The 12,805-nt window shown below is 45.2% G+C and overlaps 3 long non-coding RNA genes across 3 annotated transcripts; 2 read left to right on the top strand and 1 right to left on the bottom strand.

Annotated features, from left to right (window-relative positions):
* Positions 1 to 506: 506 nt before the first annotated feature.
* LOC144947452 (uncharacterized) lies at positions 507 to 4,223 on the top strand. The gene is made up of 4 exons (XR_013640065.1): positions 507 to 624; positions 1,383 to 1,433; positions 2,341 to 3,449; positions 3,834 to 4,223. It is a non-coding gene; the product is annotated as an uncharacterized LOC144947452 (long non-coding RNA).
* A 1,608-nt stretch (positions 4,224 to 5,831) lies between these two features.
* Positions 5,832 to 8,455, bottom strand: LOC144947451 (uncharacterized). Its single transcript, XR_013640064.1, has 3 exons — positions 8,407 to 8,455; positions 7,972 to 8,032; positions 5,832 to 6,287 (listed from the first exon to the last, which is right to left on the bottom strand). It is a non-coding gene; the product is annotated as an uncharacterized LOC144947451 (long non-coding RNA).
* A 1,256-nt stretch (positions 8,456 to 9,711) lies between these two features.
* LOC144947450 (uncharacterized) lies at positions 9,712 to 11,913 on the top strand. The gene is made up of 3 exons (XR_013640063.1): positions 9,712 to 9,829; positions 10,589 to 10,639; positions 11,547 to 11,913. It is a non-coding gene; the product is annotated as an uncharacterized LOC144947450 (long non-coding RNA).
* The last annotated feature ends 892 nt before the right edge of the window (positions 11,914 to 12,805 follow it).

Here is a 12,805-nt window from a genome sequence, read left to right as displayed (position 1 = left end):
TAGGTAGTGACTCAAGTTTCAATTTATTGGCAACAGCATTCCAGACCCTGGGGGCATCAATAGCAAAGGCCCTTCCTCCAGTATATCTACGGCAATAGGGAATATGAAGCTGGTAAATGAGTGTAGACCTTAGGTCAAATTTGTTCTTTAAAACAGAGAGGAGATCCAGCAGGTAATCTGCGTATTTTTTTGTAAGTACATCGTGAATAAATAAGATCTGGTGCACAAGAGATGGGGCGTGGGTGCTGAAACCGTCGCAATAAACTCGCGACGGCTTTCACGATACATTATGTTAATGAGGCGCCAGTCACCGGGCATAGCTTTGCCCAAATAAGGATTGGCACTGGAACAGATATCGGCAGCGGCCGAGCGGAGGTAACGTCACGCTCAAGAGCACGGTGGTCGGGGGGTGGTGACATGACGTTACTAGCGAGGTACATCTCTCCCTGGCGTTTGACGCCGATGAGGTCACGCTGAGCGGTGACGTCAGAGAGCGGAGTCAGAGTTCAAGTTTGTTGACAGAAGGGAGCGGCAGTGTCGTGGTGAACGCTGCGCTCCGCACCCGACCAGCCGAGTTCCATTCCCGCTCGTGGCCAACACCGCCAGTGACGACTTTCTAAACCGGTCCTGAGCCTCCCCTACGTCGACTCAGCCTCAAACGAGTACCCTGTTCTGTGTGTAAACATCGCCACTAGGGAGACAAAGGCGGCCGGGCGTGGTGCTGGCCACCCACCCCCTCGTGTGCCGTCCCACCCTTAATAGGTGCTCGCTAACAGCACTTGCCCCTACAGTATGTTAAGGCTATACGCAGAGGTGTAAAGTACTTGAGTAATTTTACTTGATTACTGTACTTAAGTATTATTTTTGGGGATTTTTACTTTACTTGAGTACGAATAAAAATCAATACTTTTACTTAATTACATTTTTTTAGAAAAAAAGTACTTTTTACTCCTTACAATTTTATCTACAGTCAAAAAGTACTTATTTTTTGGAGATCACTTCATTCTATTTTCCCTTGCTATTACCAAACCAATTGAATTGCACTGATGCCCAGTTTAATTTAAATGTTATTTATTCTGCCTATGAAAATCGTTTTCACATTACATGAAATTGGTCAGACATGTTCATTGGTCCTTTGGAAGTGACGTCATGTCACATCTATTACCACAATGCACAGCACCTTGACCTGGAAATTAGAGAAATTATAACAGTCAATCAGTGGAAGAAAATGGAGGAAGAACGTGATTCAGCTGCGAGCACAGTCCAAAATCAGCCACAGGATCAAGAGCACCCGTGGCCGTATCTTAGCGAAATCTTTTTTTTGTGGTATTAATAAGGATTCATTCAAGATGAAATGTGTCCTTTGTCTCCCGCTTTATAAGGAAATATCGGCCTTCAAAAGTTCGCCATCAAACTTAAGGAAGCATATTGAGGTAGGTACGTTAAGTATTTTGTTTTACTGATAGTTTTTTTGTGCATGTTTTGACCTTGACGGCGCGCCTTTTATATGTGTAGTAGGCCTATTTTCACTAATGCATGCGATTGACAATACCAGGCTCACGTAATAAAATGCTAAAATGCATTTGTAATTGTCTGTAAATGATTTGCTATGGTAACGTTAGGTCCACGGGAAATTTGGCGCCTATAGCAGTATTGCTTTGAATCATCATTATCGTTCCGTGCTCTCATTGTGTTTGAATTCATGCACAACACAAGAAAACCAAGCGAGAAATTTTTATTTTTAATAATTACCAAACATCATGTTGCATTGTCAAAACGGTAACACTTTACAATAAGGTTCATTAGTTAATGTATTAACTAACATTAACTAACCATGAGCAATACATTTGTTACTGTATCTGTTAATCTTTGTTAACGTTAGTTAATAGAAATACAGCTGTTCATTGTTTGTTCATGTTAGTTCACAGTGCATTAACTAATGTTAACAAGATTTTAATAAAGTATTAGTAAATGTTGAAATTAACATGAACAAAGATTAATAAATGCTGTATACGTGCAGTTCATTATTAGTTCATGTTAACTAATGTAGTTAACTAACGAACCTTATTGTAAAGTGTTACCGTCAAAACTAATGTAATGAAATCAATTCACCCTGTCATGTCAGCCTTACAGTCCTGTTTTTTTGTCAATATAATCAGAAATAAAATTAATGTTTGATAGTCACTAAATGCTACTGTATTTCTAAAATCAACAAGTATCTAACATTATAAAGTGTGCAATTGGATGCAAATGTCAGTTTTATTAATGCTGTAATCAGAGAGTGCATGTGTAATTGTTACATTTATATTGAATATAAATATTTATTTGTTGTTTTTACAGAGAATGCACCCAAATCACCTCAAAAACTACTCTAAATTGACAGCACAGAAGAGAAAGATCGGGACCTCCACCCATGGCTTCCAGCAGTAAGCAACTGAAAGTTGACTCAGTTTTCCCAGTCAAACATGTGTCTCCAGTCACCGTGAACAAAGCTATATTAAGGTACATCATTCAAGGACTCATCCTTTCAGCACTGTTGATTTGCCATCATTTAAAGAGCTGATTAGTACACTGCAGCCTGGCATTTCTGTCATTACAAGGCCTACTTTACGCTCCAAGATAGCTGAAGCTGCTCTGATCATGAAACAGAAAGTGACTGCTGCCATGAGTGAAGTTGAATGGATTGCAACCACAACGGATTGTTGGACTGCACGTAGATAGTCATTCATTGGTCGAGTCCTGGAAAAGTGTGCCTGTCACTTACTTAACCTAGTCTCAAGCGTTGATGCCCGAAAAGCTCTCTCAAATGAACACTACAAGAAACTCTACAGATCTGTCTTTGGCAAATGCCAAGCTTTATGGAATAAAAGCAGCCAATCGGCTCTAGCAGCTTAAGCTGTTGAAGCAAAAAGCAGGCTTCAGCTTTTAAGGCCAAACCAAACGCGGTGGAAGTCAACTTTTATGGCTGTTGACAGAATTCTTCAAATTTGCAAAGAAGCAGGAGAAGGCGCACTTAGGAATATATGCACCTCTCTTGAGGTTCCAATGTAAGTGTTTTTCCCCTCTATTGATGTAAACAAATGTGGGTTGTTGTTGTTGTATACTCTTTGATTATGCCGATTTCTCCTGTAGGTTTAATCCAGCAGAAATGCTGTTCCTGACAGAGTGGGCCAACACAATGCGTCCAGTTGCAAAAGTACTCGACATCTTGCAAGCGGAAACGAATACACAGCTGGGGTGGCTGCTGCCTAGTGTCCATCAGTTAAGCTTGAAACTTCAGCGACTTCACCATTCTCTCAGGTACTGTGACCCACTTGTGGATGCCCTACAACAAGGAATCCAAACACGATTCAAGCATATGTTTGAAGATCCTGAGATCATCGCAGCTGCCATCCTTCTCCCTAAATTTCGGACCTCTTGGACAAATGATGAAACCATCATAAAACGAGGTAAATGAATGCAAGCAACATACACTTGACGAATTCTAATATGGGCAACATTTGAGCCATACCAATATTTCCTATTTTTTTGCACTTTTTAGGAATATTATGATCCGATCTTTGGCTGTGATCTCAATATGAATATTGATGTATAGTATACTTGCAGCAGGTTGTAGTTATCCCTCAGTGTTTCGTGAAACAAAACTCTCGTATCATATGTGGCTTGGAAATGCTGTTAGAATTTATGCTAAAATAAGGGATTTGCATGATTTTAGACATTTAGATGTAGATGACTGCACGTAAATGTAGTTAATGACAAAATCCATAAAGTTTGTTCCCAGTCAGAAGCCCCTCAACCAAACCTTTCTTTGTGTCTGCTTACTCTGCTTGTAGGCATGGGCTACATCAGAGTGCATCTGGAGCCTTTGGACCACAATAAGGAATTGGCCAACAGTTCATCTGATGATGAAGATTTTTTCGCTTCTTTGAAACCGACAACACATGAAGCCAGCAAAGAGTTGGATGGATATCTGGCCTGTGTTTCAGACACCAGGGAGTCTCTGCTCACGTTCCCTGCTATTTGCAGCCTCTCTATCAAGACTAATACACCTCTTCCTGCATCGGCTGCCTGTGAGAGGCTTTTCAGCACTGCAGGATTGTTTTTCAGCCCCAAAAGAGCTAGGCTTGACACTCACAATTTTGAAAATCATCTTCTGCTTAAGTTAAATCTGAGGTTTGACAACTTTGAGTAGCATGTTGCATACTGGCATTAGATAGACTTATAGTTTGATGATTAAATACAAACAGTTCTAAAGCAGGATAAAACATTGTATGCATTTCATTTAATGTTTTTTGAGATTAAAAGCTTAAACAAGAATCTCTAGTTTTCATTCTTGTTGTTACTTTTACTTCTTTAATACTCAAGTACTTGTACTTTACTTGAGTAACATTTTTGAGTACTTTTTACACCTCTGGCTATACGGGGGATCTTTGTCTTTGTGTGTTGGGAGCAAGTTTGAGTGGCGTGCAGTCCTGGGAGTTGAACGGGCGCCTGCTGCTACTGACAGTCGTTGATTACGGTTGGACAGACGCTGATAGACACACACAGACAGACAAGACAGGCAGACAGACAGACAAGAGGAACACAGATATACAGAGACGACATAGACACAGAGACAGGCAGAGAGAGACACACAGAGGGGAACAGAGACACAGACGGACAGAGAGATGTTGAATCGAATACACTTAACTCGCTCCATTGAAAGAGATTCCTCGATCTTTGCCCATCCCTGGAAGTCGTTCTAGTTTATATTTATTTCATTGTGTGTGGTGTGTACGTGTGTTGAGGAGTTCCCACGGACGCACTCGGAGACGGAGGTACCTTATGGGCTTTCGCCAAGGGTTTATTAAAGACTTCACAATACACACAAAGGTACACAACTCCAAGGGGCTAGGGGTCCTACACTGAGTTCTGGTCCCTGCCCGGCTAGCTCCGGTCTCTCTCATGTCGGATCGGGGACTCTGCCGACTCCACCGACCGGAGAGAGCACCTCTATCGGCTACCACCGGCTTCTCCCCAGACTCACTACTCGATCCCTCTCTACCCCTGGTTCCCTCTTCACCCTTCGTACTCTACCCGTTCCCACAGTGACCCCGCTTTCATCACGGGGTCTCCCTTAAGTACTCTAGGAGACGTGACGTCATCACACTGAACGGCACACATGACGTCACGTCCCCATTTTACTCCTCTACACGTGTGTAGTAGAGTTCACGACTCTTGGACGCCGGAGTTGGAGGCACACGGGTTTATTACACACAGCACGGTTGTGGCATACAACTCTAGAGGGGGTGTCGGCCCCCTCGCCCGGCTAGCTGGGGATACACGCGCTAGCTACTTTCTAGCCTGCCTCCTAGTCCTCCTCTAACGGGCTAGGGGAGGCTATCTGGCCCGACACTGGTAAGTCGGGCCCGGTACCCTGAGTCCCAGACCAGCGCTGACAGGAGCACCGGCTCTGGATCTCGGGACCACGCCGCTGGCTCGGTCCTGTTCGGCCCTGATAAGGACGGCGAACCAGGGGAGTCCAGGGCTCTAGCTAAGACGTCTTCAGTCTTCACTGGTTAGCTTAATAAGAACCCCGAGCCCTCCGATACATCCCCTTTTATACCCAACCCCCCGCTGAGGGGTGGGGCCCCCCCGGGTGCCTGGCGCAGACGTCGTAGAGAGCACCTCCCCTGTGCACTCACGTAGCCCCGCCCACTGTGTTTGTTTGCCCTTAGCTGCCATGCATAACGGGCTCTCTCTCTAACACCCCTACATCACCCCCCCCCCCCCCCCGCATAGCTTGCAGCCGTCCCGGCTGCCAACACAAAAAAACGACAATAAAAGCGCATTTACCCCCTGAGCGCGAGTGTGCTTCACTATTTTTCAACAATAACAAGAACAACAACAAGAACACAACAAGAACGCAACAGCGAGAAGAGAAACAACCAGACGCACCCCCCCCGAATAAATTCGAATTCCGTAAAAACAGCCTATATACAATTTGCAGGGAATCCACCACACACACAACACATGGCGAACCCAACATATGTACATCCAATGAGCAGGGAACACCCCACACACACAACACACAATGAACACAACCTATGTACACATCTTCCGGCCTCACAACAGTCTGCGCATTTTAGCGCGCGTCCTTGCAGCGGGCCCCTCACACGGGGTAACCCCGGGTGGCGGACCGTCAGGTGGCAACTGTCCGTCTTGGAGTGAGTCCTCATCCGACGCCGCTTGACCCTTGGCCTCCCCAGGAGGGGTGATCGGGCGTGAGCCCGTCACTCCTGATGCACCTGGAGGTGGCACAGCCGGCAAGACATTAGATGAGAGCGACGGAGACGGACCCAGTGAGTCGGTCGACCCCCCACATGTTTGGCCACGCGTGTGTGGAGTGGGGATGTGTACCGCAACAAAGGGTTTTAATCTAGAGGGGTGCACGAACCACCGCCGCTTCCCCCATTTGATGCGCACGCACTGCGGCCGCAAAACCTCGACCACCTCCACAGGGCCCCGCCACGGTCGCACCAGCTTAGAGGAGGTTGCAAGTGGCACCTGGGGACAGTGCAGCCATGCCTTGTCCCCCGGCTTCCACTGCAGCATGTGCGCCCGACCCAGTCTGAGCCGCTCATTCGCTTTCTGACGGAGGTCAGAGTTTTGTATGGCAGCATCCCATGCCTCTGTTAATTTGGCCAGATTAAATTTTACATGGTCAGCCAATTTAGTTTTTCCCTGCGGCGCGGGGATCTGCAGCTGGGCACGAACAGGCAGGTCAGGTTCGCGGCCGTACATGAGGTAGAAGGGGGAAAATCCCGTAGCTGCATGGGGGGCCATTCGGTATGCCGCCAAGACCCCTTGAATTTGCAGGTCCCAATCGGTCTGTGAGTCCGAAACCTGCTGTGACAACATTGACGTGATGGTGCGATGCAGACGCTCGACCATCCCGTCAGTTTGCGGGTGATACGGGGAGGTACGAATTTTCTTCGTGCCCAGGAGCTCACAGACTTGTTGGAGTAGTTTGCCGGAAAAATTTCTGCCCTGGTCGGTCAGCAGCCGCTCCGGAGCACCTTTGTCCAGGACATATCCCTGAACAAAGGCCTCCACGATGGCTGCTGCCGACTGGTTGGCAAGGGGCCAGGCCATAGGCCAGCGCGTAAAATACTCCACACCAGTCAACAAATATCTATTGCCCCTGGGGGTGGCGGGGAATGGGCCCAAAATATCCAGCGCGACAAGCTCATTTATTCTGGACACTTTGATTGATTGCAAGGGTGGGTAAGACTCCCGTGCTGGCGGTTTTCGTTGCGCGCACCGAGGGCATGACCCCAATAAATCCCCAACATCCCTCGTCATGCCTGGCCAAAAAAAATCAAGTTGTAGCAAGGCGAGGTTCTTTTGGGTCCCCAGGTGTAGGAGGCGTGAACACCGCCACGTGCCCAGAGTGAACACCGCCACATGTCTAGAGTGAACACCGCCACGCGTCCAGAGTGAACACCGCCACGCGTCTAGAGTGAACACCGCCACACGTCCAGAGTGAACACCACCACGCGTCTAGAGTGAACACCACCACACGTCCAGAGTGAACACCGCCACGTGTCTAGAGTGAACACCGCCACGCGTCTAGAGTGAACACCGCCACGCGTCTAGAGTGAACACCGCCACGTGTCTAGAGTGAACACCACCACGCGTCTAGAGTGAACACCACCACGCGTCTAGAGTGAACACCACCACGTGTCTAGAGTGAACACCACCAAGCGTCTAGAGTGAACACCACAACGCGTCTAGAGTAAACACCACCACGCATCTAAAGTGAACACCACCACGCGTCAAGAGTGAACACCACCACGTGTCTAGAGTGAACACCGCCACGCGTCTTGAGTGAACACCACCACGCGTCTAGAGTGAACACCACCACGTGTCTAGAGTGAACACCGCCACGCGTCTAGAGTGAACACCACCACGCTGTTGACAAAGCCTCACCTTGTTGTTGTGGGCAGGTCGCTTCTGAAGACAAGAGCGGTATAGCTCAGGTTGGCTTGGCCTGGTAAAATGAAAAAAAATATGTGTGAATATTTAAAAAAAGTTACAAAGTAGTGAGCCAGGTCGTGACAAATTGAACTTAAGCAAGATAATTAAAGCAGGCAAGGGCAGGAGGCAAGGCCCTGTGTGGCTAGGCCCCGGGTTGTAAGATCCAACCGGGACATCGCTTCCATGCTCGCTGCTACTCAATTGACACCCCTACGAGAGAGCGAGGATCGACCTTGGTAGACAACAACCACAACCACCACAAACAACCACCACAAACAACAACAACCACCACCACAACCACCAACCACCACAAACAACAACCACCACAAACAACAACCACCACAAACAACAACAACCACCGCCACAACCGCGATGAGAATTTCTCACCTCGGATTTTAGTGCACGCGAGGAGCGGCAGCTTCCTGTTACCTCGCGACGTCACGCGGCAGGTGACATGACGTCACTTGCGGGGTACAGGACACTGCCCTCCCACAACGAGTGGGTCTTAACTTATGTTAATGAGCCCAGCCCATATGTCGAGGGATCAAGTTCATGTTCATTTATTAGGTGTAGCCCTGTGAGCCATTCGGCTCTTGAATCGGGTGCAACCGCAACAAACAAAAAACATAAACATGAACAAAAAAACATCTTAAAGTGAATATGTGACTGAGTGCAAACAGAAAATACGAGAAAAGACAGCAAAATATTGCAGAAAAAGCACTGTACACCAACTCTGTGTGCAAAAATCCCAGTGGGATGTAAGTCAAACAACCAACAACAACCACAAGACAACTTAGATTAATGCCATCAGTCTAACTATGTACTACAACAAACAAACATGGCTAAACCAATACACTTTTCGAAATCACCAAAATAATGCCATGAAAGCAATGAAACAGTGATCATAGGAACTGTGACGGAATTTTCACAATAAATGGCATAAACAACATGTACTACCAAAACCCTGCAGCCATAGCTGGCTGCATGAGTCACTCCACAACAGCAGGAGCATCAATCGGAGTATTATAATTTTTCAATGCACCTTTAAGATCAGCACACTAAATCAAAACACAGATCATACTTTGTAGCGATCATCCGGAGCGAAACATTTTATTTTAGGCCACTGAATAGCACTGGCAGCTAGGGGTGTACAACTCCTCTAGAGCAGTTTTGGGTGAAGATCTCATAGGTAGTGACTCAAGTTTCAATTTATTGGCAACAGCATTCCAGACCCTGGGGGCATCAATAGCAAAGGCCCTTCCTCCAGTATATCTACGGCAATAGGGAATATGAAGCTGGTAAATGAGTGTAGACCTTAGGTCAAATTTGTTCTTTAAAACAGAGAGGAGATCCAGCAGGTAATCTGCGTATTTTTTTGTAAGTACATCGTGAATAAATAAGATCTGGTGCACAAGAGATGGGGCGTGGGTGCTGAAACCGTCGCAATAAACTCGCGACGGCTTTCACGATACATTATGTTAATGAGGCGCCAGTCACCGGGCATAGCTTTGCCCAAATAAGGATTGGCACTGGAACAGATATCGGCAGCGGCCGAGCGGAGGTAACGTCACGCTCAAGAGCACGGTGGTCGGGGGGTGGTGACATGACGTTACTAGCGAGGTACATCTCTCCCTGGCGTTTGACGCCGATGAGGTCACGCTGAGCGGTGACGTCAGAGAGCGGAGTCAGAGTTCAAGTTTGTTGACAGAAGGGAGCGGCAGTGTCGTGGTGAACGCTGCGCTCCGCACCCGACCAGCCGAGTTCCATTCCCGCTCGTGGCCAACACCGCCAGTGACGACTTTCTAAACCGGTCCTGAGCCTCCCCTACGTCGACTCAGCCTCAAACGAGTACCCTGTTCTGTGTGTAAACATCGCCACTAGGGAGACAAAGGCGGCCGGGCGTGGTGCTGGCCACCCACCCCCTCGTGTGCCGTCCCACCCTTAATAGGTGCTCGCTAACAGCACTTGCCCCTACAGTATGTTAAGGCTATACGCAGAGGTGTAAAGTACTTGAGTAATTTTACTTGATTACTGTACTTAAGTATTATTTTTGGGGATTTTTACTTTACTTGAGTACGAATAAAAATCAATACTTTTACTTAATTACATTTTTTTAGAAAAAAAAGTACTTTTTACTCCTTACAATTTTATCTACAGTCAAAAAGTACTTATTTTTTGGAGATCACTTCATTCTATTTTCCCTTGCTATTACCAAACCAATTGAATTGCACTGATGCCCAGTTTAATTTAAATGTTATTTATTCTGCCTATGAAAATCGTTTTCACATTACATGAAATTGGTCAGACATGTTCATTGGTCCTTTGGAAGTGACGTCATGTCACATCTATTACCACAATGCACAGCACCTTGACCTGGAAATTAGAGAAATTATAACAGTCAATCAGTGGAAGAAAATGGAGGAAGAACGTGATTCAGCTGCGAGCACAGTCCAAAATCAGCCACAGGATCAAGAGCACCCGTGGCCGTATCTTAGCGAAATCTTTTTTTTGTGGTATTAATAAGGATTCATTCAAGATGAAATGTGTCCTTTGTCTCCCGCTTTATAAGGAAATATCGGCCTTCAAAAGTTCGCCATCAAACTTAAGGAAGCATATTGAGGTAGGTACGTTAAGTATTTTGTTTTACTGATAGTTTTTTTGTGCATGTTTTGACCTTGACGGCGCGCCTTTTATATGTGTAGTAGGCCTATTTTCACTAATGCATGCGATTGACAATACCAGGCTCACGTAATAAAATGCTAAAATGCATTTGTAATTGTCTGTAAATGATTTGCTATGGTAACGTTAGGTCCACGGGAAATTTGGCGCCTATAGCAGTATTGCTTTGAATCATCATTATCGTTCCGTGCTCTCATTGTGTTTGAATTCATGCACAACACAAGAAAACCAAGCGAGAAATTTTTATTTTTAATAATTACCAAACATCATGTTGCATTGTCAAAACGGTAACACTTTACAATAAGGTTCATTAGTTAATGTATTAACTAACATTAACTAACCATGAGCAATACATTTGTTACTGTATCTGTTAATCTTTGTTAACGTTAGTTAATAGAAATACAGCTGTTCATTGTTTGTTCATGTTAGTTCACAGTGCATTAACTAATGTTAACAAGATTTTAATAAAGTATTAGTAAATGTTGAAATTAACATGAACAAAGATTAATAAATGCTGTATACGTGCAGTTCATTATTAGTTCATGTTAACTAATGTAGTTAACTAACGAACCTTATTGTAAAGTGTTACCGTCAAAACTAATGTAATGAAATCAATTCACCCTGTCATGTCAGCCTTACAGTCCTGTTTTTTTGTCAATATAATCAGAAATAAAATTAATGTTTGATAGTCACTAAATGCTACTGTATTTCTAAAATCAACAAGTATCTAACATTATAAAGTGTGCAATTGGATGCAAATGTCAGTTTTATTAATGCTGTAATCAGAGAGTGCATGTGTAATTGTTACATTTATATTGAATATAAATATTTATTTGTTGTTTTTACAGAGAATGCACCCAAATCACCTCAAAAACTACTCTAAATTGACAGCACAGAAGAGAAAGATCGGGACCTCCACCCATGGCTTCCAGCAGTAAGCAACTGAAAGTTGACTCAGTTTTCCCAGTCAAACATGTGTCTCCAGTCACCGTGAACAAAGCTATATTAAGGTACATCATTCAAGGACTCATCCTTTCAGCACTGTTGATTTGCCATCATTTAAAGAGCTGATTAGTACACTGCAGCCTGGCATTTCTGTCATTACAAGGCCTACTTTACGCTCCAAGATAGCTGAAGCTGCTCTGATCATGAAACAGAAAGTGACTGCTGCCATGAGTGAAGTTGAATGGATTGCAACCACAACGGATTGTTGGACTGCACGTAGATAGTCATTCATTGGTGTAACTGCTCACTGGATCAACCCTGAAAGTCTTGAAAGACATTCCGCTGCACTTGCCTGCAAAAGATTAATGGGCTCTCATACTTTTGAGGTACTGGCCAGTGCTATGAATGATATCCACTCAGAGTATGAAATACGTGACAAGGTTGTTTGCACAACCACAGACAGTGGTTCCAACTTTCTGAAGGCTTTCAGAGTTTTTGGTGTGGAAAACAATGATATCGAGACTGAGGCAAGAAGGTGTGAAAGTGATGACACTGATTCTGAAGGCTGTGGTGAGGGAAGTGATGGTGTGGAATTCCAAGATTCCTCTCGAGTCCTGGACCAAGACGATGACTTCGAATTCCAGCTACCAAAACATCAAAAGTGTGCCTGTCACTTACTTAACCTAGTCTCAAGCGTTGATGCCCAAAAAGCTCTCTCAAATGAACACTACAAGAAACTCTACAGATCTGTCTTTGGCAAATGCCAAGCTTTATGGAATAAAAGCAGCCAATCGGCTCTAGCAGCTTAAGCTGTTGAAGCAAAAAGCAGGCTTCAGCTTTTAAGGCCAAACCAAACGCGGTGGAAGTCAACTTTTATGGCTGTTGACAGAATTCTTCAAATTTGCAAAGAAGCAGGAGAAGGCGCACTTAGGAATATATGCACCTCTCTTGAGGTTCCAATGTAAGTGTTTTTCCCCTCTATTGATGTAAACAAATGTGGGTTGTTGTTGTTGTATACTCTTTGATTATGCCGATTTCTCCTGTAGGTTTAATCCAGCAGAAATGCTGTTCCTGACAGAGTGGGCCAACACAATGCGTCCAGTTGCAAAAGTACTCGACATCTTGCAAGCGGAAACGAATACACAGCTGGGGTGGCTGCTGC

The sequence above is a fragment of the Lampetra fluviatilis genome, chromosome 45 (assembly GCF_964198595.1).
Source record: "Lampetra fluviatilis chromosome 45, kcLamFluv1.1, whole genome shotgun sequence".
NCBI classification, from domain to species: domain Eukaryota; kingdom Metazoa; phylum Chordata; class Hyperoartia; order Petromyzontiformes; family Petromyzontidae; genus Lampetra; species Lampetra fluviatilis.
This window is presented reverse-complemented; position numbering and strand designations above follow the sequence as displayed.